This window comes from Trachypithecus francoisi, unplaced genomic scaffold (genome assembly GCF_009764315.1).
Source record: "Trachypithecus francoisi isolate TF-2019V2 unplaced genomic scaffold, Tfra_2.0 Lachesis_group7, whole genome shotgun sequence".
Lineage (NCBI taxonomy): Eukaryota > Metazoa > Chordata > Mammalia > Primates > Cercopithecidae > Trachypithecus > Trachypithecus francoisi.
The window spans coordinates 1606066-1632483 of NW_022681472.1; the positions used below are offsets into that span (position 1 = coordinate 1606066).

The 26418-nt window shown below is 39.1% G+C and overlaps 2 pseudogenes; both read left to right on the top strand.

Moving 5' to 3' along the window:
• The first annotated feature begins 3655 nt into the window (after positions 1-3655).
• On the top strand, positions 3656-4989 carry LOC117079592 (annotated as a pseudogene).
• A 4-nt stretch (positions 4990-4993) lies between these two features.
• LOC117079594 overlaps positions 4994-26418 on the top strand; it is a 72486-nt pseudogene continuing 51061 nt past the window's right edge.

Consider the following 26418-nt stretch of genomic DNA (forward strand, 5'->3'; position numbering starts at 1 on the left):
GGCAATATGTAAGGTCCTGGGTTGCATATTCATACCAAGCTCACAGAAGCTTACAACACTAACTTATATTTTATAAACTTTTTGTGGTAGAGAGATTCATAACAGGGCCCAGCAAAAAGTTCAGATTGGGATACTCAGTTACACACCCAAGTGAAATTAAAAGTTGTCCCCGTCCCACATTTATAATGCCCACTGCTGAGGTCCTGAATCTAACAAGGGAATACAGCACAAAGTTAAAATTATGACCTTTATATGTGGATCTGGACACAGGTGGGATGGTGACTCATTTCTGGACCCAGCCCACAGGAATAATGGGTCTTATCCTTAACCATGCCTGTAGGAGAGATGTTGACTATCAAACCTGGATTTAGGGCAATATGTAAGCGTGTGAGTCCATACCAGCATGTAGGCCTCAGAGAGGTTTGCAACTCTCATGCAGGTTTTATAAAGTCCTCAGATGTTGAAGAGAATGTCATACATTGGCCCAGCACACACGTGAGATTGTGACTCTAATATACACATTCAGCTAAAGGTTAAAGATGTCACCCTCAAAGATGATGAGATTGTGTCATATCACTGGGTATAGTACCCAGGTGCTGAGAATTTTGGCTCAATTTTCTTTCCATGTGTGCAATGTTACATATCGCTGGGTCAGAATCATGACAACGTGACTCTTCTACCTGGGCCCTGCCAACAGGGGATATTATCACATATCTCTGGGCCTGCCAGCTAGGTGGTGTGTCTCTCCAACCTGTACCCTGCTCCCAGAGGACATTTTGAAATATCGCTGAGTCTAGCATCTAGGTAATGTAACTCTCTTTTCCTGCCTGGGTCCTGCTTACCAAAGGAATTGTGACATACGGCTAAATGAAAAACCTAGGTGGTATGTCTCTCCTCTGTCTTCAAGAGTTTATATCTGTACTGCATTCTGTTTCATTACTTTGGTGTTCTACCTTTATACTGGCACCAAAGTTCTTTGATCACTGGAGGCTTGTTTTGTGTTTGGAAATTAGTAAGTGTAATGCTTCCAATACTTTTCTACTTTTAAAAGATTGTCAGGCTTTTCAAGGTCCGCTGAGATCTTACTTAATTTTGTGGGTTTATTTTTTCTATGTTTGGAAAAGTATAATTTAAAATTGAAAAGGGTTGTGTTGAATGCATGGGTCACTTTGCCTTATTATGGACACCTCAGCATGGACATCTTTGCCTTATTATGTCTTCTAATCATTGAAAAAGAGCATGCTCAAAAGTTTGTTGTTGGCCAGGCCCGGTGGCTCATGCCTGTAATCCCAGCACTTTGGGAGGCTGAGGAGGGCAAATGGCAAGGTCAGGACATCGAGACTATCCTGGTCAACATGGTGAAACCCTGTTTCTACTAAAATACAGAAAAATTAGCTGGGCATGATGGTGTGTGCTTATAGTCCCAGCTACTCAGGAGACTGAGGCAGGGAATCGCTTGAACCTGAGAGTTGGAGGTTGCCGTGAGCCAAGATTTTGCCACTGCTCTCCAGCCTAGCAACAGAGTGATACTCTGTCTCAAAAAAAAAAAAAAGAAAAGAAAAGAAAAAGAAAAAAAAGCTGTGTTGTTCAGTTTTTATATTTTTTGAATTTTTCAGCTTTTCTCCTGCTACTGATTTCGTTTCATTCCACTTGCACTATAAATAATTGTCTGTAAAATTTCAATTTACAAAAAGTGTTAAGTCTTGTTTTGTGGTGTCACATGTGTTCCATCTAAGAAAATGTTTTATGAGCTGTTGAAAATAACGTGTATTCACTTGTCTGTATATACGTTTATTAGGTGTAATTATAGTATAGTGCATTCAAGTTTTTCATTCCCTTATTGATAGTCTATCTTGCTTTATTTATTACTGACAGTGGGATATTGATATGTCCTTTTTTATTATATTGCTGTCTATTTTTGCTTCAATTGTGTCAATGTTTGCTTTATGTGTTTGGGAAAACTGTCATATATTTATAGGTTCTCAGTGAATGAACTCTCTTACCGTAATTGAATGCCCTAGTTTATCTCCTTGAATTTTCACATAAAGTAAATTATATGAAATATGACAGTTTTCAACTTAATAAGTTGTTGCCTCTTCTCCTTTCATTTGTTTAACACCTGCATGGAATGCATTTTTCATCTTGCCATTTTCAGTCTATTTTTTAATTAGTTCTGAAGTGAGTCTCTTGAACACATGACATAGATAGATCTTGATATAGATCATGATATAGTTAGTTTTTGATTTTTTTTTTTTTTTCCATTTGGAAGGATACTTTCACTGGATATAGTATTCTTGCTTACACTCTTTTTTTCCAGTGTTTTAACTATGTCATCCTCCTCCATTCTTGCCCAAAAGATTTATTTTCATAAATTTACTGGTAATCTTGCAGAAGCATACATGTATATAACATATTTCTTTTTTCTTCCTGCATTCCAGATTCTCTTCTTGTCTGTGACTTTCAAAACATTGTTTATGTTGCGTCTTGTTAGAAATCTCTTTGTGTTAATCTTAGCTGAAATTTGCTGAGCTTCTTGATTTTCTTATATTTTTTACTAATGTAGAAGTGCATATTAGTCTTTTTTTGTACTTCTACTCCACAATGTTTATTTCTTTTTGTGCTTTTTATCTTTTTGTAGTTTTCATTTTTTATTTTATTTTATTTTATTTGTTTCCATTTTATTTATTGAGCATCACTGAGGTGGTAATTTTAATTTTGGGGGTTATTTTTTTCTTTTAAGAAATAGATCTAGACGTTCATTCAAATTGTCTCAGGTAATTTTTATGTCTCCCTTTTTTATAACTGATTCTGGATATTCATTTTTATCTTTGAGCCATGTTATCTTGATATTTTGTATATGTTGTAATTGTAGGTTGAAATTTGTATAATATAAAGCCATATGTCAAAATCCTTATTAAGTGGCTTTTGTCTGGGGAATATGATACCAATTTTTTAGGCTAGAGATTCTCAGAGCCTTTCAAGCCTGTTCTATGGAAGTTTTATCTGGTCTTGTGTGTTTTTTAGTTAAAAAGAATTCCCCGTGTTTCTTCTTTTCCTTTTTTCCTCCTTTTTTTTTTTTTTGAGTTGGAGTTTCACTCTTGTTGCCCAGGCTGGAGTGCAATGACGTTATCTTGGATCACTGCAATCTCCAACTCCCAGATTCAAGCAATTCTCTGGCCTCAGCTTCCCAAGTAGCTGGGATTACAGGTGCCTGCCACCACGCCTGGCTAATTTTTGTATTTTGGGTAGAGATGGGGTTCCACCATGTTGACCTGGCTGATCTTGAACTTCTGACCTCAGGTGATCCGCCTATCTCAGCCTCCCAAAGTGTTGGGATTCCAGGCGTGAGCCACCACTCCCAGCCATTCCCCACGTTTCTTACCGAAATCCTGTAGTCAGTTGCTATACCAATTGTCTGTCTATGATACTGAAGTGTTTCTTCTCTTGTAAGAGTCATTTACCTTTGGTCTCAGTTGTCCCAAACTGTCAAAGTATACCACCTTTCCTTTCAATACTGTCATGGAATATAGAAATTAGTCTTTGGTAAGGTCTCAAAAAGCCAGAAGCATGGACATAGGTGCCACTATTTTATTTATTTTTGGAAGGGGAAGACAGGAGTTAGGAGTCTATATTTAAAGTCATCATCAGATGAAGAATGGCTGTGGTGGGTAAATACAAAATACCCTTATTACACTTCTATGTGGTTCTCAGTATTTTGCTCACTTGGGGTGCTGCATATACTTAGCTGGTTCTTAGACTTCTCACAAAGGCATTTTGGTCAGTATATTTCTGTTAAGTTAATATGTTTATAAAGGAATTAGAGCCTGTGGTACTTTATTGTCACCTTGTGCGTGTGCTTTGTGTAATTATATGTTTGTAAAGTGTATTCACCTGAATCTAATAAGGAATAATTTTTTTTAAATTCACCTGAGTCTTTTCATTTTACCGCAGAGATATTGCTGGAGCACGACATAAAAGATTCATTTCAAAAAGTGATTCTGATAAAATACGGAAGCTGTGACCTTAATAGTGTATTTAAAGAAAGACTACCAACGTGTTGCTAATTGCAAGGGGCAGAAAGCAGTTATAATGGCCTTCATCAATGTTTGTCAACTACCCATGGCAAAATCTGTCAATATAATAAATGTGGCAAGGCTTTTGAGTTATGCTCAATCTTTACTGAACATAAGAAAATTTTTAGCAGAAAGAAATACTGCAAATGTAAAGAATGTGGCAAAGACTGTAAGTTGTTCTCAGATTTTACTGAGATTTTACAGAAGAGAATTCATACTGCAGAGAGATGCTACAGATGTGAAGAATGTGGCAAAGCCTTTAAAAAGTTCTCAAAAGTTACTGATCATAAACGAGTTCATAGTGGAGAGAAACCCTACAAATGTGAAGAATGTTTCAAAACCTTTACCTGCTCCTCAACCTTTATTCAACACAAGAGAAATCATACTGGAGACAGACTGAACAAATGGGAAGAATGTGGTAAAGCCTTTAAGTTTTTCTCAGACTTTACTAATCATAAGAGAATTCATACTGGAGAAAAACCCTACACATGTGAAGAATGTAACAAAGCCTATAGGTGGTCCTCAGACCTTACTAAACATAAGATAATTCATACTGGAAAGAAACCCTACAAATGTAATGAATGTGGAAAAGCTTTTATGTGGTTCTCGGCCCTTAGTAAACATAAGAGAATTCATACTGTAGAGAAACCCTACATCTGAGAAGAATATGGCAAAGCCTTTACCCACTCTTCAGCCCTTATTAACCAGAAGAGAATTCATGTGGAAGAGAGACCTTACAAATGTGAAGAATATGGCAAAACCTTTAGGTGCTTCTTGGACCTTACTAATCATAAGATAATTAACACTGGAGAGGAAACCCTACAAATGTGAAGAATGTGGCTAAGCATTGATCTCATTCTCACACCTCATTAGAGATAAGATAATTCATACTAGAGAGAAGCTCCACAAGTGTTAAAACTATGGAAAAGCCTTTAATAAGTCCTTGTATTGTGTTCAACATCAGAGACTTAATACTGAACAAATGCAGTATAAAGGTAATGACTGTTGAAGAACATTTAACTTAACATCTTGGAAGGTCTCTAAGAACTTGTTTTATAACCTGGGTGCTTTTGTGTTGGACATATGTAGCATTTTACTATTATATAATGCCCTTCTGTGTCTTTTTTAAATCTATATTGATTTAAAGTCTGTTTTGCCACAAACTAGGATTGCAACTCCTGCTTTTTTTTTCTGTTTTCTATTTGCTTGGTAGATTTTCCTTTTTCCCTTTACTTTGGGCTTATTTGAGATGGGTGTCTCAATTACAGCATACCATTAGATATTCATTCTTTATTTAGCTTGCCACTGTGTTTTGTAATTGGGGCACTTAGCCCATTTATATTTAAGATTAGTATTCATATATGTGGATTTGATTCTGTCACTATGATCTTAGCTGGCTATTTTGGACATTTGTTTATGTTGTTGCTTTACAGTGTCAGCAATTTATATACTTTAGTGTGTTTTTGTAGTGACTGGTAATAGTCTTTTTCGTATTTAGTGCTTTCTTCAGAAGCTCTTGTAAGGCAGGTCTTGTGGCAATAGATTTCCTCAGCATTTGCTGATCTGAATAGGATCATATTTATTTTTCATTTCTGAAGCTTACTTTGGTTGGATATGAAATTCCAGGTTAGAACTCTTCTTTTAAAAATGTTGAATATTGGCCCCTAATCTCTTTTGACTTGTAGGATTTCAGATGAAAGGTTTGTTGTTTGTCTGATAGGCTTTTCTTGGAGGTTACCTGTCCTTTCTCTCTAGCTGCCTTTAACAGATTTTTTCTTTCATTTTGACCTTGGAGAATCTCATGATTACGTGTCTTGGGGATGAACTTTTCATGAGGTATCATACTGGGGTTCTCCACATTTCCTGCATTTGAATATTGGCCTCTCTATCTGGGTTAGGGAAATTCTCATGGACGATATCCCAAAATATGTATTTCAAGTTGTTTTCATTCTCCTTATTGCTTTCAGGCACTCTCTTTAATTGTAGATTTGGTTTCTTACATAATCCCGTATTTCTTAGAGGTTTTGTTCATTCCTCTTTATTCTTTTTTCACTCTTGTTGTCAGTCTTAGCTCAGAAAACAAGTCTTGAAAGAGATTCTTTCCTCTGCTTGGCCTATTCTGCTGTTAATACTTGTGATTATATTACAAAGTTTTTGTATTGTGTTTTTCAGCTCTATCAGGTTGGCCACATTTTTCTCGATTGGCTGTTTTTTCTGTCAGTTCCTGAAATTTTTTCCCTTCCTTGCATTGGGTTGCAACTTACTTTTGTAGCTCAATGAAGTTTATTTCTATCCATATTCTGAATTCTACTTCTGTCATCTTAGGCCTTGCTGGAAACGTAATTTGGTAACTTGGATGAAATAAGCCACTCTGGCTTTTTGTGTTTTCAATATCTTTGCACTGACTTTGTCTCATCTTTGTGGGCATATCTTTGAGGTTGCTGACTTTGGAATGGGGTTTTCGTATTTTTTATCCTATTTGATGGTCTTGAATATTTGATTGTGGTATGTTTGCAGCCAACAGGCTTTGTTCCTGGGAGATTTTTTGGTGGTGGGAGGGGTGGGGCAATGCTCAGCTCAAATCTCAGAGGCTGCATGATCTCAGGGACTTGTATTGAACCCCAACTTTCTTCTCTGGCTCCATGATATTTGGAGTCCACCACTCTATGGGACTAAGGTCCCACAGCTGCAGCAGAGTGCTAGTGGATATGGAGTTTCTGCCTGTCTTTGGACATTCACCTCAGTGGCAGAAGCAAAGCAGCTTAGGAGTGGACTGGGGGGTACCTGCTGGAAACTGTATATGCTGTTGCACTAAAGATGGTGTTGGCTTGGAGCAGAATGCTGGCCAGCAAGGATTTTTATGCCTTCTTTGTGCACACCCCCCCCAACCCGCCCCGCATTAAGGAGTAATTGTGGAGAGTGTGGGAGGATACCCTGTTCTCTGCACAGTGTTAGCACAAAGGCAGGGGTGGGGTTTTCTGCCTCTGCCTACCAAAGCTTCTTTTACAATGCCAGTTGCTGGGGGTGGCTAGGGCATACTGCATTCCTATTTGCTGGTGGGGAAAGCAAAGCCAAACCTGCCTTTGCTGACATGAGCCAGCAAAGTAATATGGGGATTTGCCTTCATCTCAGGGGAAACTGCAATATGGGGAAGAAACATGTGGGCTGGTGCAGTCATAGGGCCTGCCTTGCTGGAGCTCCTCAGGTGTCAGGCATGGCCCATCAGGGCAGATGCTATGGTATGGGCTTCCAGGTACCTGTGACTGCCCTGTAAAAATCTATAGCCAGACTGTGTCCCCGGGGCAGGCCCGGGGGACACAGATTTATCAGTAGTCTTACAGTAGCAAGGACAGTTCTACTGCAGAGGCAGTGGCAGAAATATTTTCAGTTGCCCCTGGAGGCTCTGTCCAGGGAGCTACTAAGTTGCTACTGGCTCAATACCTCTGGCAATGATTGGCTAGTGGCCCAGGCCTGGAGACCTGCCCAGTGAGAATATATGAGAACAGGCACTCAGTAACAGTCTGGCCACTTTTCTGAGGGGCTGCTGCAGTATGCTGGTGTCCACTGCAGTCTCTAGTCACCTCAGATTTTCCAATACCTAAAGTGATCACCAGTGAAGGCTGCAAAACAGCAACAATGGCAGCATGCCCTTTTCTGTGGAAGCTCCATCCTACAGAAGTATAGACCTGTTTCCAGCCCAAAAGCCCCTGTAGGAGGTAGCCGCAAACCCTTGTTGAAAGGTCTTACCCAGTGAGGAGAACATAATTGGAGATGCACTTAAGAAAGCAGTCTAGCAATATTTTTGTAGGACAGCTCTGCTGTGCAGAGGTACTACTTCCACTGCCAGTTTTTTTGATTCTCCAAAGCCAGAAGCCTGAAACTGCTAAGTCATACAAACAGCAAAAATGTCAGCTCACTCTTTGCTCTAGGAACTATATCACAAGGAGGTTTCAAAATTCCATCAACCAAAGAGCACCAGTGGTGGTAGCTGGACACCCTAGTTGGATAGTACTTTCTAGTGAGAAAGAACAAATTTGGGGAAAGGCTTTAACAAGCAGTCTGGTCATGTCTTTTTAGAACATCTGTACTGTTCTAGGAGATCCTTTCTGCCCCAGTCAGCTTGAGCTCTTCAAAGCCTGAAGGCTGGAATGCCTAAGCTGCCCAAGCAGCAAAGATGGTGGGCCACTCCTCTTTCTGGTAGCTCCATCCCAGGGAGGTGCAGTGCTCCTACCAGTGGTTGGCTGGAATTCTAAGCCAGTAGGCCTTATCCTGTGAGGCACTGTGGAAGAGGGTCCTATAGACCATCACTATTCAGCCCCCTGGATTCCACCTCTTTCCTATGGGTATGTACAGGTGAGTAACCTCCTGCTTTGCTGGAGTTGCAGCTACTTTTTCTGGGAAGCCTGGAAAGCCAGAGTATCTACGGCTCTTGAATCTCTGCACAGGCCTGAGCGGCTGCTCTGCTGAGACTCCATGTAGCTCTATGTGTTCAACTGAAGGCCTTGGTGAAGTGGGTTCATGAGGGTATCTCCTCACCTTGGGGTTGCAAAGATCTGTGGGAGAATCGTGGGTCCGCATGCACTCACTGCTTTACTGGGTGCGGAGGTTCCCTTGGCTGCATGTTGTTCCCAGGTGGCCCATTGTCCTGCCTTGCTTTACTCCATTCTCCACAACTTAAGTTGTTTCTTTGATTAGTCCTAATGGAAGTACCTAGATGTTTCAGTTGAATGTGCTATATTTATGTCCACCTTGCATTCCTCTCTATGAGAGCTGCACAGTCTAGCTGCTTCTAGTCAGCAAACTTGATCACTTTTCTCTAAAAGGAATCTACGTTTTTATAGTAAAAGTATTTAATATATTTTCAAAAGCAATATTGATGTAATTTAACAGTTATATTTGATGTTATGTCTTATTTCTAGAATCTATGTGAAAGAACATGGTCAATGGTTACTGCACCGGATTTATGAGAGATTCTTCTATATTAGATGGACAGATTTATATACTTTCCCATAGAAGATAAGAAAACTGAAATCTAAGATACATGAAGACCTTCTAAGCGGAAAGGCCACTTAGTAGTTGGTCTACAACAGTATCATAAGTGACAGGATGATAGGAGAGTGGTAAGTGATTAGGATAATATTCTGCATAGTAAGAGAAATGATTTGAATTTTAGAAGGAAATTGCTTTACCATTTGTAAATTAAGGTAATTAAAATACAGTGAATTTCAAAATGCCTTTTTATTGACAATGTGTGAACTTAACTTGTTTTAATAAACCAAAATTGTTGTTATTGTGTTAAGGCTATTTTACTTTGAATGTGTACCTTGCCACTGATGTTAACTTATCCCAACTTATCCGAGGTTGTAGGTAACAGATGGTAACAACATACTATTGTCTGACAGTGGAATAACATCCCTAGATCCCTAGTGATTTCTTTTTCAGTGGTCTTTTTCTTAAAATAATTTGGAAAATATGGTTCCTACAACTTACATTTTTGTTTTTCTTATAACTCCAGGTTATTATGATGGGTTGTAACGAAGATTATATGAGTATAGTGAAGCTATTTGTTTCTGAATTCTGAACAACTATTTACAAAATATCCTACTTTTTTCTGTCAAACATATGACTTCTCTGGTCTGCTAAACACATACAGACCTTTAGTTTTGATTTACATGGATTTAAATACGCAGATATATCACTGTAAAATAAACTTTAGGTGTGTAACAGATTTGTAGAGAATAATCATATTTGTTTATGGTTGTGTACCAACTTTGAGAGGAAACGAAAAATATTAGAATGAAATAGATAATTTTACAAGTATTGATAACTTGCCAGCAAACCAGAAAGTTCAAAGATTTTGAAAGCAAATCTATTTTCTCTGCTTTGTATTAAGCTCATTTATCTAAAATGTTACTGCTCCTGGCTTAGAATCATCTTGTGCAAATTCTCCTTTTTTGTTGTTGTTGTTTGTCTGTTTGCCTGTTTCTCACCATAAACATATAATCTTTATTGAAAATACAGAAATTAGCTGGGCATGGTGGCGGGTGTCTGTAATCCCAGTTACTCAGGAGGCTGAGGCAGGAGAATCATTTGAACCTGGGAGACAGAGGTTGCTGTGAGCCAGGACCACACCACTGCACTCCAGCCTGGGCAAAAAGAATAAAACTCTGTCTGAAACAAACAAACAAACAAAAAAGTCTTTGTATAATCCCCTCAGAGATTATGAAAGTGACTTTGATAAAATTTAGTGGTATGCACAAAATAAGTTTCACATACAAGTGATTTAACAGTGCGTGTATTGTATGTTGTTTATTTAGCACATTTTACATTTTGTTTCCATTAGAGAATGCTATTTAATCCAATTTTTGTTTAGCTATTGTTCATTTTATTTTATAAAATTGACATAATTAATTTATTAAATTTATTGGGCCAATTTATTCAAGTAAACAGTTCAACATTTAATAAGTCTTGAGGTATTTTTTGGCATAAACATGAAGTAAACAGAGATAATACTGGTTATGTAATAGAAGCTGCATAATTAGAAATAAATATCCTTTTTTAAATTAGCCTGTAGTGTCAGGTGAAAAATTGAAAATATCTATGGTAAAGAAATGCCATTAATTCTTCATATGAAGAGAATATAATTGTACCTATGCTGCACAATTGACTCTCATAACTGAAATAGGAAGAAGAGATGGACCTTTTACCAAAATGAAGTGAAAACCTTGTAAAAATTTTCAGATTATGTTTTTCTATTTAAACATCTACTGAGGTAGGTAGAAGGCAAGTCTATTCAGTCAAACCTGGAATTGCTGACACGTGTGAAGAGTATGCACCACAGGTGTCAAAACCTAAAATGCCCTGAACTATTTTCATTTAGATTAATGAAATATGGTTTTAGTCTTCCTCCTCTCTATTCTGGCTTAGACAAAATTATCAAGCCATTTCAAGTAGATTTGATTCTAGATCTTTTTTATTTTTATTTATTTATTTATTTATTTATTGAGATGGAGTCTCCCTCTGCTGCCCAGGCTGCAGTGCCGTGGTGCGATCTCGGCTCACTGCAACCTACTCCTCCTGGGTTCAAGCAATTCTCCTGCCTCATCCTCCCAAGTAGCTGGAACTACAGGGCCTGTCACCATGCCTAGCTAATTTTTTGTATTTTTAGTAGAGATGGGGTTTCACCATGTTAGCCAGGATGGTCTCGATCTCCTGACTCTGTGATCCTCCTACCTCAACCTCCCAAAGTGCTGGGATTAGTGGCTTGAGCCACCATGCCCAGCCTTGATTCTGGTTGTTGAAACAGCACATCCTCAAATTATTGTCTCTGAGGATAGAAAAGGTGTGTGATATGGAAGAACAAAACTGAACATTTGTTATACTTAAGTAAATTTTATTTCTGCCCTGCTGTCCTGGGTAGTTCTGGCAGTCTTTACTGGAAGGTAGAAGTGGGAAACAAGCCTAAATGAAAATTGTGTGTGTGTCTTCTTAGGAACTGGCAGGATCAGCCTTCAGTTCTGGGTGGATTTGGGGCAATTGGGTGATATATAAAGAGTGGTTATATTGCATCAGGTCCTAAGGCAACCTGGCTTCTTCCAGTAGTAAAACCCAGTAAGACTGGTATTTTTTTGGAGTGTGAATTGGGTGATTTTAAAAAATAATATACATGATAGATTTGTTCTGCATATTTTAATAATTATTTTACAAGAGCTGTTTGGCCTTATTTCTATACTGAAGCACATTCTGAACATTGTAAAGTCTCTGTTATCAGATACTGAAAGATAAAGAATGAGTAAATGCATCTGTTTCAGTTTTTGTGGGTAATTTAGCCAGTAAATTTAATCTCATTTCCGTAATCTTTAAGTTTTACTACTGAAGACCAGAATAGATTTTTTTCACCTAAATTTTTGCAACTATAAAAGCATGTTCATAATGTCACTTTCATAGATACTATGAATATCAATTGTCAAGTGTGTTGATTTCTAATCTAAAGTCTTTGAGTATTATGTCACCCAACATATCCAATAAAATGTTTTTAAGTTGCCTATTTTAAAAATCTGTCAATTTTGAATTACATACCTAGCTAAAATTTTTTTAAGACCTAGGATAAGATGTAAAATAATCAGACAAGTAATATAAAGTAAGTTTACTGAAATTTTTTACTTAAGAAATCTAATTACATTTTAAATAAATTGCTGTCATCTGTTATTATTTTTGTAACACTTTTCTTAAGATTTTGCCTCTAAAACAGGTAACAATTTGAACATAGATGGAAACAAAAATTCGATGATTGTCATGAAAATAAATTTCAGGAAAATAAAAGGTTTGTATTAATGACCTAATAAAAATAATATAAAGGATAAAAATCTTAATATTTGTTTTTACATATTATTGGGCAAAAGTAACCCTGAGATAGTAATATGCAGAAAATACTATTAATTATATTTTTGAGACTCTCTTACTGACTTTGCCACTTAGAGAACCTCCAGCACAGGCCCAGGATTCCGTAGGCATTTCTTCCAGGAGAATATCCAATGGAAATGAAACAGAAGGCCATGTCCACAAAGATATATCAATGCTTACCTCCTAGAGACCAGTGGATGCAGGCTGCAGAAAGAGTAGGCCCTTCTTGGATGTCCATGGAAGGGCTATGGGCACCATCCTGGAAAAGGGGCCTGGAACTCCACTGAGCCTTCCTACCTGCAGGGGCCTCAGAGGGCCCATGGGGAGGCCAGCCTAGGTGCTCTGTCCTGTCCTTGGCCCTTGAATCCTGCCTTACCTGCTAACTTTTTCCACAAAGAAATCAGAATGGCAACTCCCAATGCAGCCCCACTAGAGGAAGGAGATCAAGAGTGTCAAGGCCCACACCTATCTTGGCACATTAAGTGAATTATTATCTAGTCCATAAGTTAGAGCAGAATGTGCTGCTGTGATTCCTTGAGATCTCATTCTAGGAGGAAACCTGGGTGGCACCTACTTGAGTCTGTGCATTGGAGGAAGGATGGACAGGTCACCTAGGCTTCAATGTGAATGTGCCCTTAGCCTACCCAGGGAGACATGGGCTTGACAGTGGCAGACAGCAGACATGCTGAGCTGTCAGATGGGCACAGAAGGGTAGGCATGAGGGGTTCTTGAGAGAAGAACCCTCTCAGGCCCTGAACTCAGCCCAGAGATCCCCCAGCCTTTGAAGCACAGGCTATACCTGGAGATGCAGGGTGGGCACTGTGCAATGGCCTGGTAAAAGTGGGGGTGGGCAACCAGTCACTGAGGGGCTTTCATTGCCCATTTTTCTGAAGAGCAAATTGAGACCCCAAAGCCACAAGCCAGGAGGGCCAAAAGCACTGGGCTGAGGCATCACTTTTTTTTCTTCATTGGTTCCCATAAGCCTCAGACTTCCCTGGGCTTGCCTGAAAACTTCCTGGGCTTGCCTTGAGGAAGAAGATTCCTCTTCCTTGTGAGTGTAGGCACAGAAGCAAAAAGACTTGTATGGTAAGCCCACCACAGTCACTTTTGTGGGCCCACCTGGGCCTCCTCACTTCACTGGGACTGGCCTGTGAAACCCAACTGGAATTCCAGAGTCCAGGATTCACATTTGGTTCAGCACCTAGGCCAGAGCAGATGTGGGCCTGTTAATTCCATTGCACAAGGCCCAAATCAGAGAACTGGCCTGACTGTTCAGCCGCAGCAAGGCAAGAGTGTGTGTACTGTTTCAAGCAGGTCCCATTCTCTTCCTGCCTCCAATTATTTCACCTGCAACTTGTCATTTGTACTACCTCTTTCTCTACCCCCCACATCCTGTGGTTTTTGAAATTCCTCTGCAGACTGCATGAGCCAAGCATTAAGGGTCACAGTGCTCTAGCCTACTCAGGCTGTGCCAGGAAGATAGAGCTCTCAACCAACCTTGACACGTAAGAGTCATGTGTAAATAGTAACAGCTCTAGCAGGAGAGCTGTCACATACTCAGATTCTTTTTTGGTCTCCATACCAAAAAATATGTTCGAATGACAAGGCCATTAAGATAAAAACCTGGCAGTTCTGCCTTTTAAAAGGCAGCCTCAGCTTGATCACCCTGAACCACAATTTCAGGGTCTGGTTTAGCATGTCCCACCTTGGAAAATAGTGGAACTGGGGCCCCAGAGTGTCATGGGCCAATGAAAATCTGGAGAAGGACACTCAGCAGCCTGTACACACCTGTAACTGGAACAGATCCTACCAACTAAGAAGCCATCTCATAAACTTAGACAACCGTACAAGCAATGTGCACACACATCAGGCCTAATAGATAAACTGCTGTCAACCCAACAATTCAAGAAAAGGCAAAAAAATTTTGAATCTAGGGTTTCAGGAAAAAGAACCTCCACTGCCTGAACCAGCCTGTATGATGGATGCAACTGACAGTGTTAACTTGGCTCGGGCATACCTGGAGACTGACCATATATAAAAAATGCTTCTGAATGTTTAGAGTTCTAAGCTAAAAAAAATCTAGTAGTGGCCTGGTTGTGTGCGGTGGCTTATGCCTGTAATCCCACCACTTTGGGAGGCCAAGGGAGGCAGATCACCTGAGGTCAGGAGTCTGAGACCAGCCTGATCAACATGGAGAAACCCCATCTCTACTGAAAATACAAAATTAGCCGAGCCTGGTGGCACATGCCTGTAATCCCAGCTACTTGGGAGGCTGAGGCAGGAGAATCGCTTGAACCCAAGAGGTGGAGTTTGTGGTGAGCCAAGATTGTGCCATTGCACTCCAGCCAGGGCAACAAGAGTGAAACTCCATCTCAAAAAAAAAAAAAAAAAAAAAATCTAGTAGTGGCTAACCTGGAGATTGTTCTTTATCTATGAGGAACATCTGAGCCCCTGGTCTGTCCTGGGCATGGTTATCTTGCTAAGCCCACTGACACTGGACTTTCTTCCCTCCATGTAAATCCCCAGTAAAACTCCATATCTTATTCACTGGTACTGAGTCTCTGCTTTGACACCTTGAATCTGGTGCCATTTACATGGGAATCGAAGTTGACACAGCTTACCCCATAGTGAGGAAGGATTTCAGGCTCTGCTCAATGTGCTTCAAAGCTCACCAAGGCATCAGCTATAGAAGGATACAGTTGTTCTCTTTATTACTATCATCCTCTTTTCCTTAGATGCACAATCAGCAGAATAACAAGTAAGATGAAGAAGAAACATATAATGGTCAGAAGCAAGATTAATGCCAGAATAAGCAGTGACCACTTGGAAAGCAAAAGGGGGCATTTTGCTTTCTCCTGTGGGGAGCCCTCAAATTCTGTCATCACTTTCTGGCTTCAGTAATAGTTTTTCAACTCCATCCTGGCTCTGGGGAAACCATGGGCCCTGGGTGGTAAAAATTTTCACTTAATCCTTGTGCAACAAAGCTTTCACTTGAAAAAATATGATCTCTCCGATCATGAGCTTCTAAGCAATCTGGACAATGCACAACCTAAAAACCTGTGAAAGGGAGATGAGTAGTTCTGAGGGAAACAGTTTCCCACCTTTTTGCTTGGCAAGTTCAAACAACTGGGAAGGTAGACAAATGTGCAGAGGAGGGCAGCACAGTATAACTCCTCATTGTGTGAGTTTACAACCAAGAGTTTTCAATCCTAGCTGTGAGAGCTCCAAATGAAAACCAGAAGTTACTTTACTATGCATCTGTCAATGATTGATTGCATCACATTTTGTCTATCATACTAAGGAGTCTTCGCTGAGGATTTTCCCATTGAACATATAGAGACACTGACAGGAAAAGGTAAAATAGCAACTCCATGAAATCATTAATTGGAAGTGTAGAAATGTTCATCTTCTCACATCATTAGCATTTTTGCACATATTTTCATGTATATCTACCCATAAAGCTGACATTTTATAATAATTAAGTTATATGTCAAGTTAAAATTAAAAAATATTTTTTTTCAGCCACCCGTGGCGGCTCACTTGAGGTCAGGAGTTTGAAACCAGGCTGGCCAACATGGCAAAACTCCATCTCTACTAAAAATAAAATAAAATAAAAAGTCAACTGGACGTGGTGGCACACACCTATAAGCCCAGCTACTTGGGAGGCTGAGGCAAGAGAATTGCTTGAACCCAGGAGGCAGAGGTTGCAGTGAGCTGAGATCATGCCACTCCACTCCAGCCTGGGCAACATAGCAAGATTCTGTCTCAAAAACAAACACACTAAAACAAAATTTTTTTTTAACAACAAAAAGACATACATATGGTCTAGGCATGCTCTGGTGAAGTGGAGTGGGTGTGGAGCCTGTCCTGGGAAAGAAGGAAGAAGAGTCAGTGCCCTGCATTATGTGTGGGGGATCCATTGGGACACAAATAAAGAGGCAGTCAGGGCCTTGGCATAGCAACACTGAGGCTTGTAGTGGGCTTCTGAAAGCAGCAGAAATGGCCTGTGACCCTGAATGCTAGATGGGCCTGTAACAATGAAAGCTCTGCCCAGGGATCTTAGCAATCCTGTTAGGAGGTCCTGACTATACCCTGGATTGGAGACTTCTGAAGTAGAGTGGCTGGCAGAGAGCCTCAGCAAACAGGAGTCTTGACCACTGTGGCTGGGCCAATCTAAAATAGCTCATTTATTCTGTTTCACAAAACAAAATATAGAAAAATAAAGTGAAAAAATGAAATCAAGAGAAATAAAATAAAATTTAAAAATAAGTTTAAAGTAATTAAAAATAGTAAGGACACATAAACTGAAATAAAATAGAGAAAAATAAAGAGAAATATAATTAAGATCAGTGAAAATACATAAAATGAAGATGAACTTAATAAATACAATAAAAGTAAGAGAAATAAAAGAAATGAAATAATTTGCAATGCAACAAAATAAGAAAATTTTTAAGAATGAGGAGAAAAACTGAAAATAATAAAGATAAATATGGAGAAAGAAAATAAAATAATATGAAGGGATATTAATGGGAATAAATAAAAGAAACAAAAAGAGATTAAATAAAATGTTACAAACAAGATACAAATTGGAGAAAATTGAAATGAAGAGAATATAATCAGAAAAATATAAAAGAAAATTAAATTAATAGAAAAAATGAAAGTAAATAAAAATAAATAGTAACAAAATAAAGATAAAGACAAATACACAGAGAAATAAAAGGTTAAAAAGAAAAACAAGACCTGGGGATAATCTACAAAACACTTCACCCAACAATAGCATAATACATAATATTTCTAATTACATATGGCACATTTTCTTAGATAGACAAACTTCTAGGCTAGAATGCAAGTTTTAGCATGTTTAAACAGATAGTAATCACAAAAAGTATTATTTCTGACTACAATAAAATATAACTGGAAGTTAAAAATCAAAAGAAAACTAGCATGTCTGCATACATGTGAAAACTAGACAAATTCTTGAGCATATTATTTTTCAAGAGTTAGAACGTGCAAGATTCTTTAGATGTTAATAGTATTTGAAATGGTCTACAGATCAATCAGATCTCTTTCACAAAACCAATAGTTCTTTTTGCAGACGTACTAAAATACTCTAAAATGTTTGAGTCAATATTTAGCTGTGTCATCCAGGCTAGAGTGCAGTGTCATAATCATGGCTCACTGTAGCCTTGACCTCTCAAGCTCAATTGATCCTCCCACCTCAGCCTCACAAGTAGCTGGCACTACAGGTGCATGCCATCATGTGCAAGTTTTTGTATTTTTTGTAGAGAGAGGGTTTTACTATATTGCCCAGGGTGGTCTCAAACTCCTGGGCTCCTGTAATCCAACTGCCTTGGCTTCCCAATGTTCTGGGATCACAGGAGTGAGCCACTAAATATTGCCCTATAATTTCTATAAATACTCAAAAAACCAAAAGTAGCCAAACAACCTGAAGAAAAGAATAAACTCAGAGGCATAATTCTTTTTATTTCAAAAAGTATTACAAAGTTACAGTAATCAAAATAGTGTGGTGCTGGCATACAGACAGAAAACTAAATGTTGAAACAGATAAGAAAATCCAGAAAGAAACCCACATGCATATACTCAACTTATCCTAAATGAAGATTCCAAATCCTCATGTTGCAGAACTTTCTCCTTCAGCAAAATTGGGTTTTAGTCACATGACTAGGAAAGATTAGGCTCAGGGATGCTCTGAAGAATGAAGAGTAGAGTTGACTGGGAGGAAAAAAAAAAAAACTCTCAACAAAGTGAGTTGGAGTCCTGTTTACAGACCCCACCTTCCACATTGATAAATGCCAGACCATCAAACAAGAACTGAAGAAGCCAGACTCCTCCTCCCTGCACAAGGAGTGAACTTTCCATGTATCCACTCCCTTCCCCCAGTGTGCAGGTGGACAATATTCAGGGAGAATCAGTTGGAAAAAGGCAGGCTTCATATGGGACCAGCAGTATGATTTTTCAGCCTTCAGGCTGTTTGAGGCTTGAAGGTGGGGTTTTACCCAAGACCCTTGGCTGTTTCACCCAAGACCCTTGGCTGTTTCCTAACTCTGTTATTTTCCCCTGTAGAGAAGTACATCTAACTGCTGTTACAATAAGGATAAGGATGAGGACAAAAACCAATTCTAAGTGCTTCCTGCTGAAAGAGGGCACTGTTTTGGAAAAATGGCAGTCAGATCTGCTTAAGACACCTATCTAAGTGTCCCCAGTGAAAGGGACCATTGTCTGAGGCTCTGGTTGTGTGACTGTTTAAAGTTTGGTAGCCTGAAGGTGAGAAGAATCAAACTGGGATATTAAAAAACACATATTAAAACGAAACAAGGGGAAGGTGGCAAGGATGGGTCAAAAATTCCAAGGTCTTTTACCAGTTTACCTTGGGAGAGGGAAGCCAAAAGCCCAACTGGAAAAAAACAACAACAAACAAACAAAACCCCAAAAAAGTAAGCATTTGTTCAAAGGAGTCCTAAGGGTTCAGGACGCCTTAAAAAGGGATATAGACTGAAGATGAATGGCTACTCATTTAGAAAGAGAGAGAGGACCAGGTGTCCCTAGTTCCTTTCTCTTCTTAGCAAATACCCAGTGTATGTTGTGGGATAGGAAAAGAATGTTCTCTTTCTCCCTTCATTCCTTGTAACCCTGAGTCCTAGTGATTGTGACAGGGTGCCACCCATGGGTGTCAAGCAGCTTTCACCCATGTTAACAGGGAGGCCTAGGGGGTAAAAATATCTGCTGTTACCCCCATATGCCCTATCTCCCCTGCAGTCAGTAGTTCTGGAGTTCGCTAGACCTCATTTATGGCATGGACACTAGCATAATCTTTACCCATTAAATGGGAGGCTTGTCTTAATCAGCTGGAATTAGTCATTCTCATCTTCACTGTGCCTTATAACCTCCGTTGTCATCTGCCTCTGGATTTCTCAGATCCAGGATTCTTTCCGAGGGCTTCAACCTGAAACTTGGAATTGAGGTTGGGACAAAAATGTGTCTCAGAGGATTGCATGGACTCCTTATCATGAGCTGAATGCTAAGATGAAGCTGTGAAATTGAGTCCTCTTTCCATAAGGGAGAGAAAAGAATGTCTTGTGACAACACCCAGAAGATTAGTGGCTATAGTTATGCTTGCTAAGATTTAGGTGGGCACCCTATTTATTCCCATCACTCTGCAGGATTTGCAGGATAATTGCCCAGGACTAGAATATTAATCCAAATTTTTACATTACCCATCCCTTTTTGTTTCTTCTGAGCTACAGTTGAGGATCGCTAGTTGGTTCACAAAAATAAGCAGGGTTGGTCTAAAATGTAGGCAAAATGCCAAACTGATGACTTTAGAATGTAATTACAAATGTATAAGTTTTGAAACATAATATTTATTCAGTCCTCTTTTCTGTTAAAAACAAATCATGATAGGACTGATTTGTTTGTGAAAAAAACTTTAGTCCTACACTTGGCCTGATTATTTGCATAAAGTGCAGCAAGAATGATTATTTCTGCATAGGTCTTTGACATTGGCTTTGATGGAACTCTGTTCCACAAGAAATTTCAGACTTTCTAAAGTCAAGCCCAGCCATGGGTTTACCATCAAATACTTATGAGTTGGGTGATCCTCTCCTCTTATGGTCCCATGATTAACTTGGAGCTCCTGGGCCTGTCAGAAAGTGTCATTCTTTACTTAGCACAGATCAGAAACCCTGCAGAAGGACTGTGTAGATGAGGTATGAGGCCTGTTTTTCTGAGGGGCTTTGATTGGCTGTGCAAGTTGAACTTGACTCCTTAAAGGGAAACATACCCTTTCAGTCAAGGCCTTGGTAAAACAACCAGTTTCTCCAATTGTGTCCTGCTGCAAAGAAAAGTGGATTATTATTGTACTGATGCAAATAGCTATATTGCCGTAAGTTAAGAACACTCACAACTATTTTTCAAATTCTGGAGAAGCCAGGCAGAGAGAGACATACATTCTCCAAATTTTGTTCACAGGAGTACACATTACTCACATATTAAAGGCTGTCACTATCTCAAGATAAGTTTTGTTCACTCTGGTAAACAAAACAAGGATCACTAAAGTTACAAGCAAAAGTCAGAAAGATTACTTCAGCTTTCTATTAGTTCACTGCATTCAGTTAACACTTGTTTTGTTTGATATTCAAGAACATTTTAGCTCTTCATGAGTCCTGTACAGGTTTCCTGTATTCCAGTGACAAAAGCTCTAATGTTATCAGAAGCCTGCATTGGAGATCACCTGTCAAAGTTCTATACCTGATTAAAAACCATTTTTTGAAAAAAATCAAAACAAGGCAACAGTTGTATGTGTTTAACAAGATGTCCAGAGTAGTTACAGTCAGAAACGTGATTGACAAAAAGAAGTTTGATTATTTCTGTGGTTTACAATAAATTAGCATAATAACCTAATTGTGGTTGATAGCATATACTTCAGACATTAGAATTTTAGAAATCCCATACAAGTTTGGAACTTATGTTAGTATTTTTCACCAAAATATTATCTAAAGAATATTGAACACACTGTCAGGCCTCTGAGCCCAAGCCAAGCCATCACATCCCCTGTGACTTGCACGTATATGCCCAGATGGCCTGAAGTAACTGAAGAATCACAAAAGAAGTGAAAACGCCCTGCCCCGCCTTAACTGATGACATTCCACCACAAAAGAAGTGAAAATGGCCGGTCCTTGCCTTAACTGATGACATTACCTGTGAAAGTCCTTTTCCTGGCTTATCCTGGTTCAAAAAGCTCCCCCACTGAGCACCTCGTGACTCCCACTCCTGCCTGCCAGAGAACAACCCCCCGTGACTGTAATTTTCCTTTACCTAGCCAAATCCTACAAAACGACCCCACCCTTATCTCCCTTCGCTGACTCTCTTTTCGGACTCAGCCGGCCTGCACCCAGGTGATTAAAAAGCTTTATTGCTCACACAAAGCCCGTTTGGTGGTCTCTTCACATGGACATGCATGACAAACACCATTTTGGCAATTCCACGTAACTAAACATGTCATATAACCCTGTTTACATCTCTTGTGGATACTCCAGGGGCCCTCTTTAGCATCCAGCAGCCAATAATTAGAAAAGAGAATTTTGTAACTAAAGTTTGATTTTGAGAAAGATGTTAAATGTTAGAAGTTTAAAACACTTGATATTATGAAATAAAATTCCAGATGTCCATAAATTACTTAACTGAAATGATGACTTAAAAATGTAAAAAGCAAAAACCTTTTATAATTATTTACAAATTTTGCTAAAGAACAGATTAGTGCCTTATGAGTGTCTTGTTGTGCTTTTATTTGAATGCTTAATATACAAAAAACCCCATATAAAAAAACCCCATATAATACCTTTTTGAATTTAATTAATGTTCACACACAGAATTTCTTTGGCAAGATTTATTTTTACAATCTTTCCACAACTTGTTTGAACTTTTAGCTTTATTTTATCTAATTCAAAACAATTGTTTGACCCTAGGCAAAAATTTATATTTTCATCCCTTCTTATAATCTTTTATTAAAAATACATTTTACTGTTCTTACACACCTTGTATGTAAATCTACTTCCAGTAGTTTCAATTACATATTATAATGGTAACTTCTAGCAATTTTAACTTTAATGTGAAACCAGGTAAATTGTTTTAATTATGTGCTAGATGCAGCCAAGGGTTTGACTCCTTTCAGCATAATTAAGGGTGTGGTTAATTCCATTTGTTCTCAGGCCTTACCAATTGTGAAGCAAAGTTGAGCTGTTCTCAAAAACCAAAAAACAGTTTATGACCTTAAAACATTTAGCAAACCTAGTATCTGACCTGCATAATTAAGTCCACCTACTCATCTGTTGATCACATTTGTGTTTTACTGATAATCTTTTAGGCTGTTTTTATTTCTCAAAGATTAAAAGTCATGTAAACTAAAAGGTACACAGCTTTTATCTTCCCTTCAAAAAATATTTGATCCAAGTTCTTATCATTCTTTAAGTCAATTTATTAGAGCTCTGTTTGATAGACATCACACACACAACACAAATATAACTACAGACAGGCAGAAGAAAACCCAGTAACTATAAGATTTATTATTTGCCAATTTCCTGATTGAATTACTGGCCTCTCACTCACGCATTAGAGTGGTAAGACAAAATGAAGGAAAAAAATTCAGTTGGCTGAGAAAAAACCTTTTCCTAGCAAAACAAGATCCCAGAAGAGAAAAACATAAAGATTTTTTAAATATACCTGTAATTTGGATATCCACTTTTAATTAAGTTGAGCACTCTTTAAGAAAGTCTTTTAAATTCATTATTACCTGACTCTAGCAGCACTAAGCAGCCAGTATTTCTGGCATTCAAACTTTACCAAAGTTAACTTACCAGGTGCTCAGAGGAAAAAAAAAAATTAAGGCAGTTTGTGAAGGGGAAGAAAAGCAGGAAATCTCAAAAGTTACATGCTGATATAAAATCAGAAGGGATTCATTCCCTAAGCCAGGATTAAACCTGGACCACCATTGTAAAATAGCAGAGGCCAGAACAAAACATTGCCACGTGGTTACAGATCATGCTACTAACAGCCTAAAACAAGATGGAGGCCTGCAGCAAAATGTCCTAACAACCATAGAGAATGACATACAAAGCACACCAGATTGGCCACAGCTTGAGACCAACCTCACAAATATCCTTTCACAGTTAAAACTCTACAAAGAATATAAGCAGTGATCGTTGGGATCCTAGCCTAGCAAAACATAAGAAAAAAAATAGCCTTTTGGTTAAAAGCAAACTGCTGACAGGGTAGAGGAAAGAGGAAAGAAAAAAATAAGGCTTAGGTGTAGGCAGGGAAGACAATTTTCATTCTGATGCAAATGGATTCCTTCAACAGAGAGAAAAAATTGCTGTTGGATAAGGCTGGATCCCTTGGCTGAAGAAGGGGAAGACATCATGAATGCCTGCCATTTTCCAGCCCAGAGGAGATGGGGGTGAGGAGCTGCCATTCACCTGTCCAGCCTGCATGTGCTTGGGGCTATTAGAGTGGGGTGGTGCACACTCTAGGAAGAAGTCCAAGGATGAAAAGACTTACAAACAAAAAAGGAAAAGAGCTTTTTGTTCACCTCTTACCCTTCCTCTAGCCCCACATCTGGACACCAAACTGTTGTAGAACTTTCTCCTTAATTCAGCTAAAATCAGGATCTTGTAACATGACCAGGAACAAATAGACTAATGAACGCATTGAAGGGTGAGGAGTAAAGTTTACTGGGCAAAAAGGAGAAAGAAAAAAAAACTGTCAGCAAAGTGAGAGTGACTCCTGTTAACAGGCCCCCACCTCACAGACTGATGAACACCAGATAACCACATAGCAACTGAATAGTCCAGGCTCCTCCCCTGCCAAAAGGTGTGAATTTCCATGGCTCCACCTCCTTTTCCCAGTGTGCACGGGGGCATTATTCAGAGAGAAACAGTCAGGAAAGGGCCAGCTTCATCCTAAACCAGTAGTCCAATTTTTCAGCCTTAAGGCTGCTTTAGGCTTAAAGGAGAAGTTTCGCCGAGGACCCATGACTGTCTCTTGTCTCTAACACTCAAAATGGGAAAAGGTCCTTTGGCTATCTCCTGTCTCTGTCACTGAAAATGAGAAAAGAACAGTCTCTTTAAAAAATGGGTTGGAGAATACTGAATATCCAAATGATAAAAAATAAACTTGCGGTAAGCAAGCATGAACTTAAAATGAAGTAAGATTTATTATTTATAGTTGCTGTAAATAATTTTTTTCTTGAATTTCTTTTTCAGATGGCTTGTTCTTGACATGTAAAAGTGCTCCTACTAATTTTTTTGTTAATTTGATATTCTGCCACTTTACTGAATTTCTTTATTAATTCTCGATTTTTAGTGTAGTATTTAAGTTTTGCTATATAGACAATTATGTGATCTGCAAACAAAGACAATTTGACTTTCTCTTTTTTTATTTGGATGTCTTTTATTTCTTGCTCTTGCATAAATAATCTGGCTGGGACTTCCAGTACTCTGTTGAATGAAAGTGGTAAAAGTAGACATCATTGTCTTGTTCCAGGTCTTAAATAAAAAACTTTCTTCTTTTCTTGTTCAGTGTGATATCAGCTATTGATTTGTCATATTTCACCTTAACCGTGTTGAGGCACATACCATCTATACCTAATTTGTTCAGTTGTTTTAATCACAAAGGCATGTTAAATTTTTCCAAATACTTTTTCTGCATCTAGAACAAAAAATAAAGGGGTCTAGCAGTAAACTTAATTAAAAAGATAAACACTCTCTACACTATAAGTTATAAAACTGATGAAGGGCTGGGTGCGGTGGCTCATGCCTGTATTCCCAGAACTTTGGGAGGCCAAGGTGGGTGGATCATGAGGTCAGGAGATCGAGACGATCCTGGCTAACATGGTGAAACTCTGCCTCTACTAAAAATACAAAAAAATTAGCCGGGTGTGGTGGTGGGTGCCTGTAGTCCCATTTACTCAGGAGGCTGAGGCAGAGAATTGCTTGAACCTGGAAGGCAGAGCTTGCAGTGAGCCAAGATCACTCCACTGTACTCCAGCCTGGGCAACAGAGCGAGACTCTGTCCAAAAAAAAAAAAAAAAAAGAAAGAAAAAAACTGATGAAGAAACTGAAACATGAAAAATTTGAGAGATATTTTTTGCTCATGAGTTATAAAAAACATTGTTAAAATAGCTATGCTACTCAAGGTAATCTACAGATTCAATACAAACTCTATAAAAATACCAATGACTTTTTTTCACAGAAATGAAAAAAACAGGCCTAAAATTTATAAGGAACAAAAAAAAACCTTCCCAAAGTAATCTTGTGAAAAAAGAACAAATCTGAAAGCATCAAACTACCTGACTTCAAAATATACTGCAAAACTATAACAAGCAAAAGAGCGTGATACTGGCATAGAAAACAGATACATGGACCAAAGTATCCAGTGATCCCAGTAATAAATTTATAAACCTAGAGTCAAGAAATTTTTAAGTTATTTAGGACACACATTTAAGAAAAGTCAATCTTTTCAATGAATTGAGCTAGGAAAATTGATTATTTAAATGAATACAACTAAGTGCCTCACTGTTACCATATTAAAACAACTTAATTAAAAATAAATAGAAGATTTAAATGTAAAACTCAAATTTATAAAACTATTTGAATAAAACATAGAGAAATTCTTTACCAAATAGGACAGAAAATTTTTTTTTAATAAGACCTCAAAAGCACAAGCAACAAAAGCAAAAGGAGACAAGTGAAGTTATCAGAATCTGAAAAAACTTTACATAGCAAAAATGAATTAACAGAGTGAAAAGACTGTTTAGACAAACGGAGGCAAGATGGCACAGTTCCGGGTTCTTCACCATCAACTTTCCCACGCCCAGGAAAGACAGGGGTCGACTGCGCAGGCGCAACCCGACCTCCGACGGGGAAGAACCGGAACCCGCCTAGCCATGCCTACCGCCCTGCCCCCGACCCGCCTATGTCCCGCCCACTGCCCTCCCACTCCCGGGCCCAGGACATAAAACCTGCTCCCGGCGGGCGCGCAGAGCAAACTTCCTTGGCCCCTCCTTGTGCACAGGACCCAGGAACCTTGTCCCAGAACGCCGGAGCGAACTTCCTTGGCCCCTCCTCCTGCACGGGACCCAGGAACCTCACCTAAGAACGCCAGTGCGAACTTCCTTGGCCCCTCCTCCTATGCAGGACCCAGGAATCTCGTCCGAGAACGCGGGAGCGAACTTCCTCGGCCCCTCCTCCTACGCGGGACCCAGGAACCTCGTCGGAGAATGCCAGAGCGAACTTCCTTGGCCCCTGCTCCTGCGCGGACCTGGGAACCTCGCCGAGAACGCTGGGGCGACTTTGTCGGCCTCCACCGCCGGAGGCTGGTGAACCTCGCCCCTCCCTCACATTGGTTTGTAAATAAAGTTTTTTTTGCC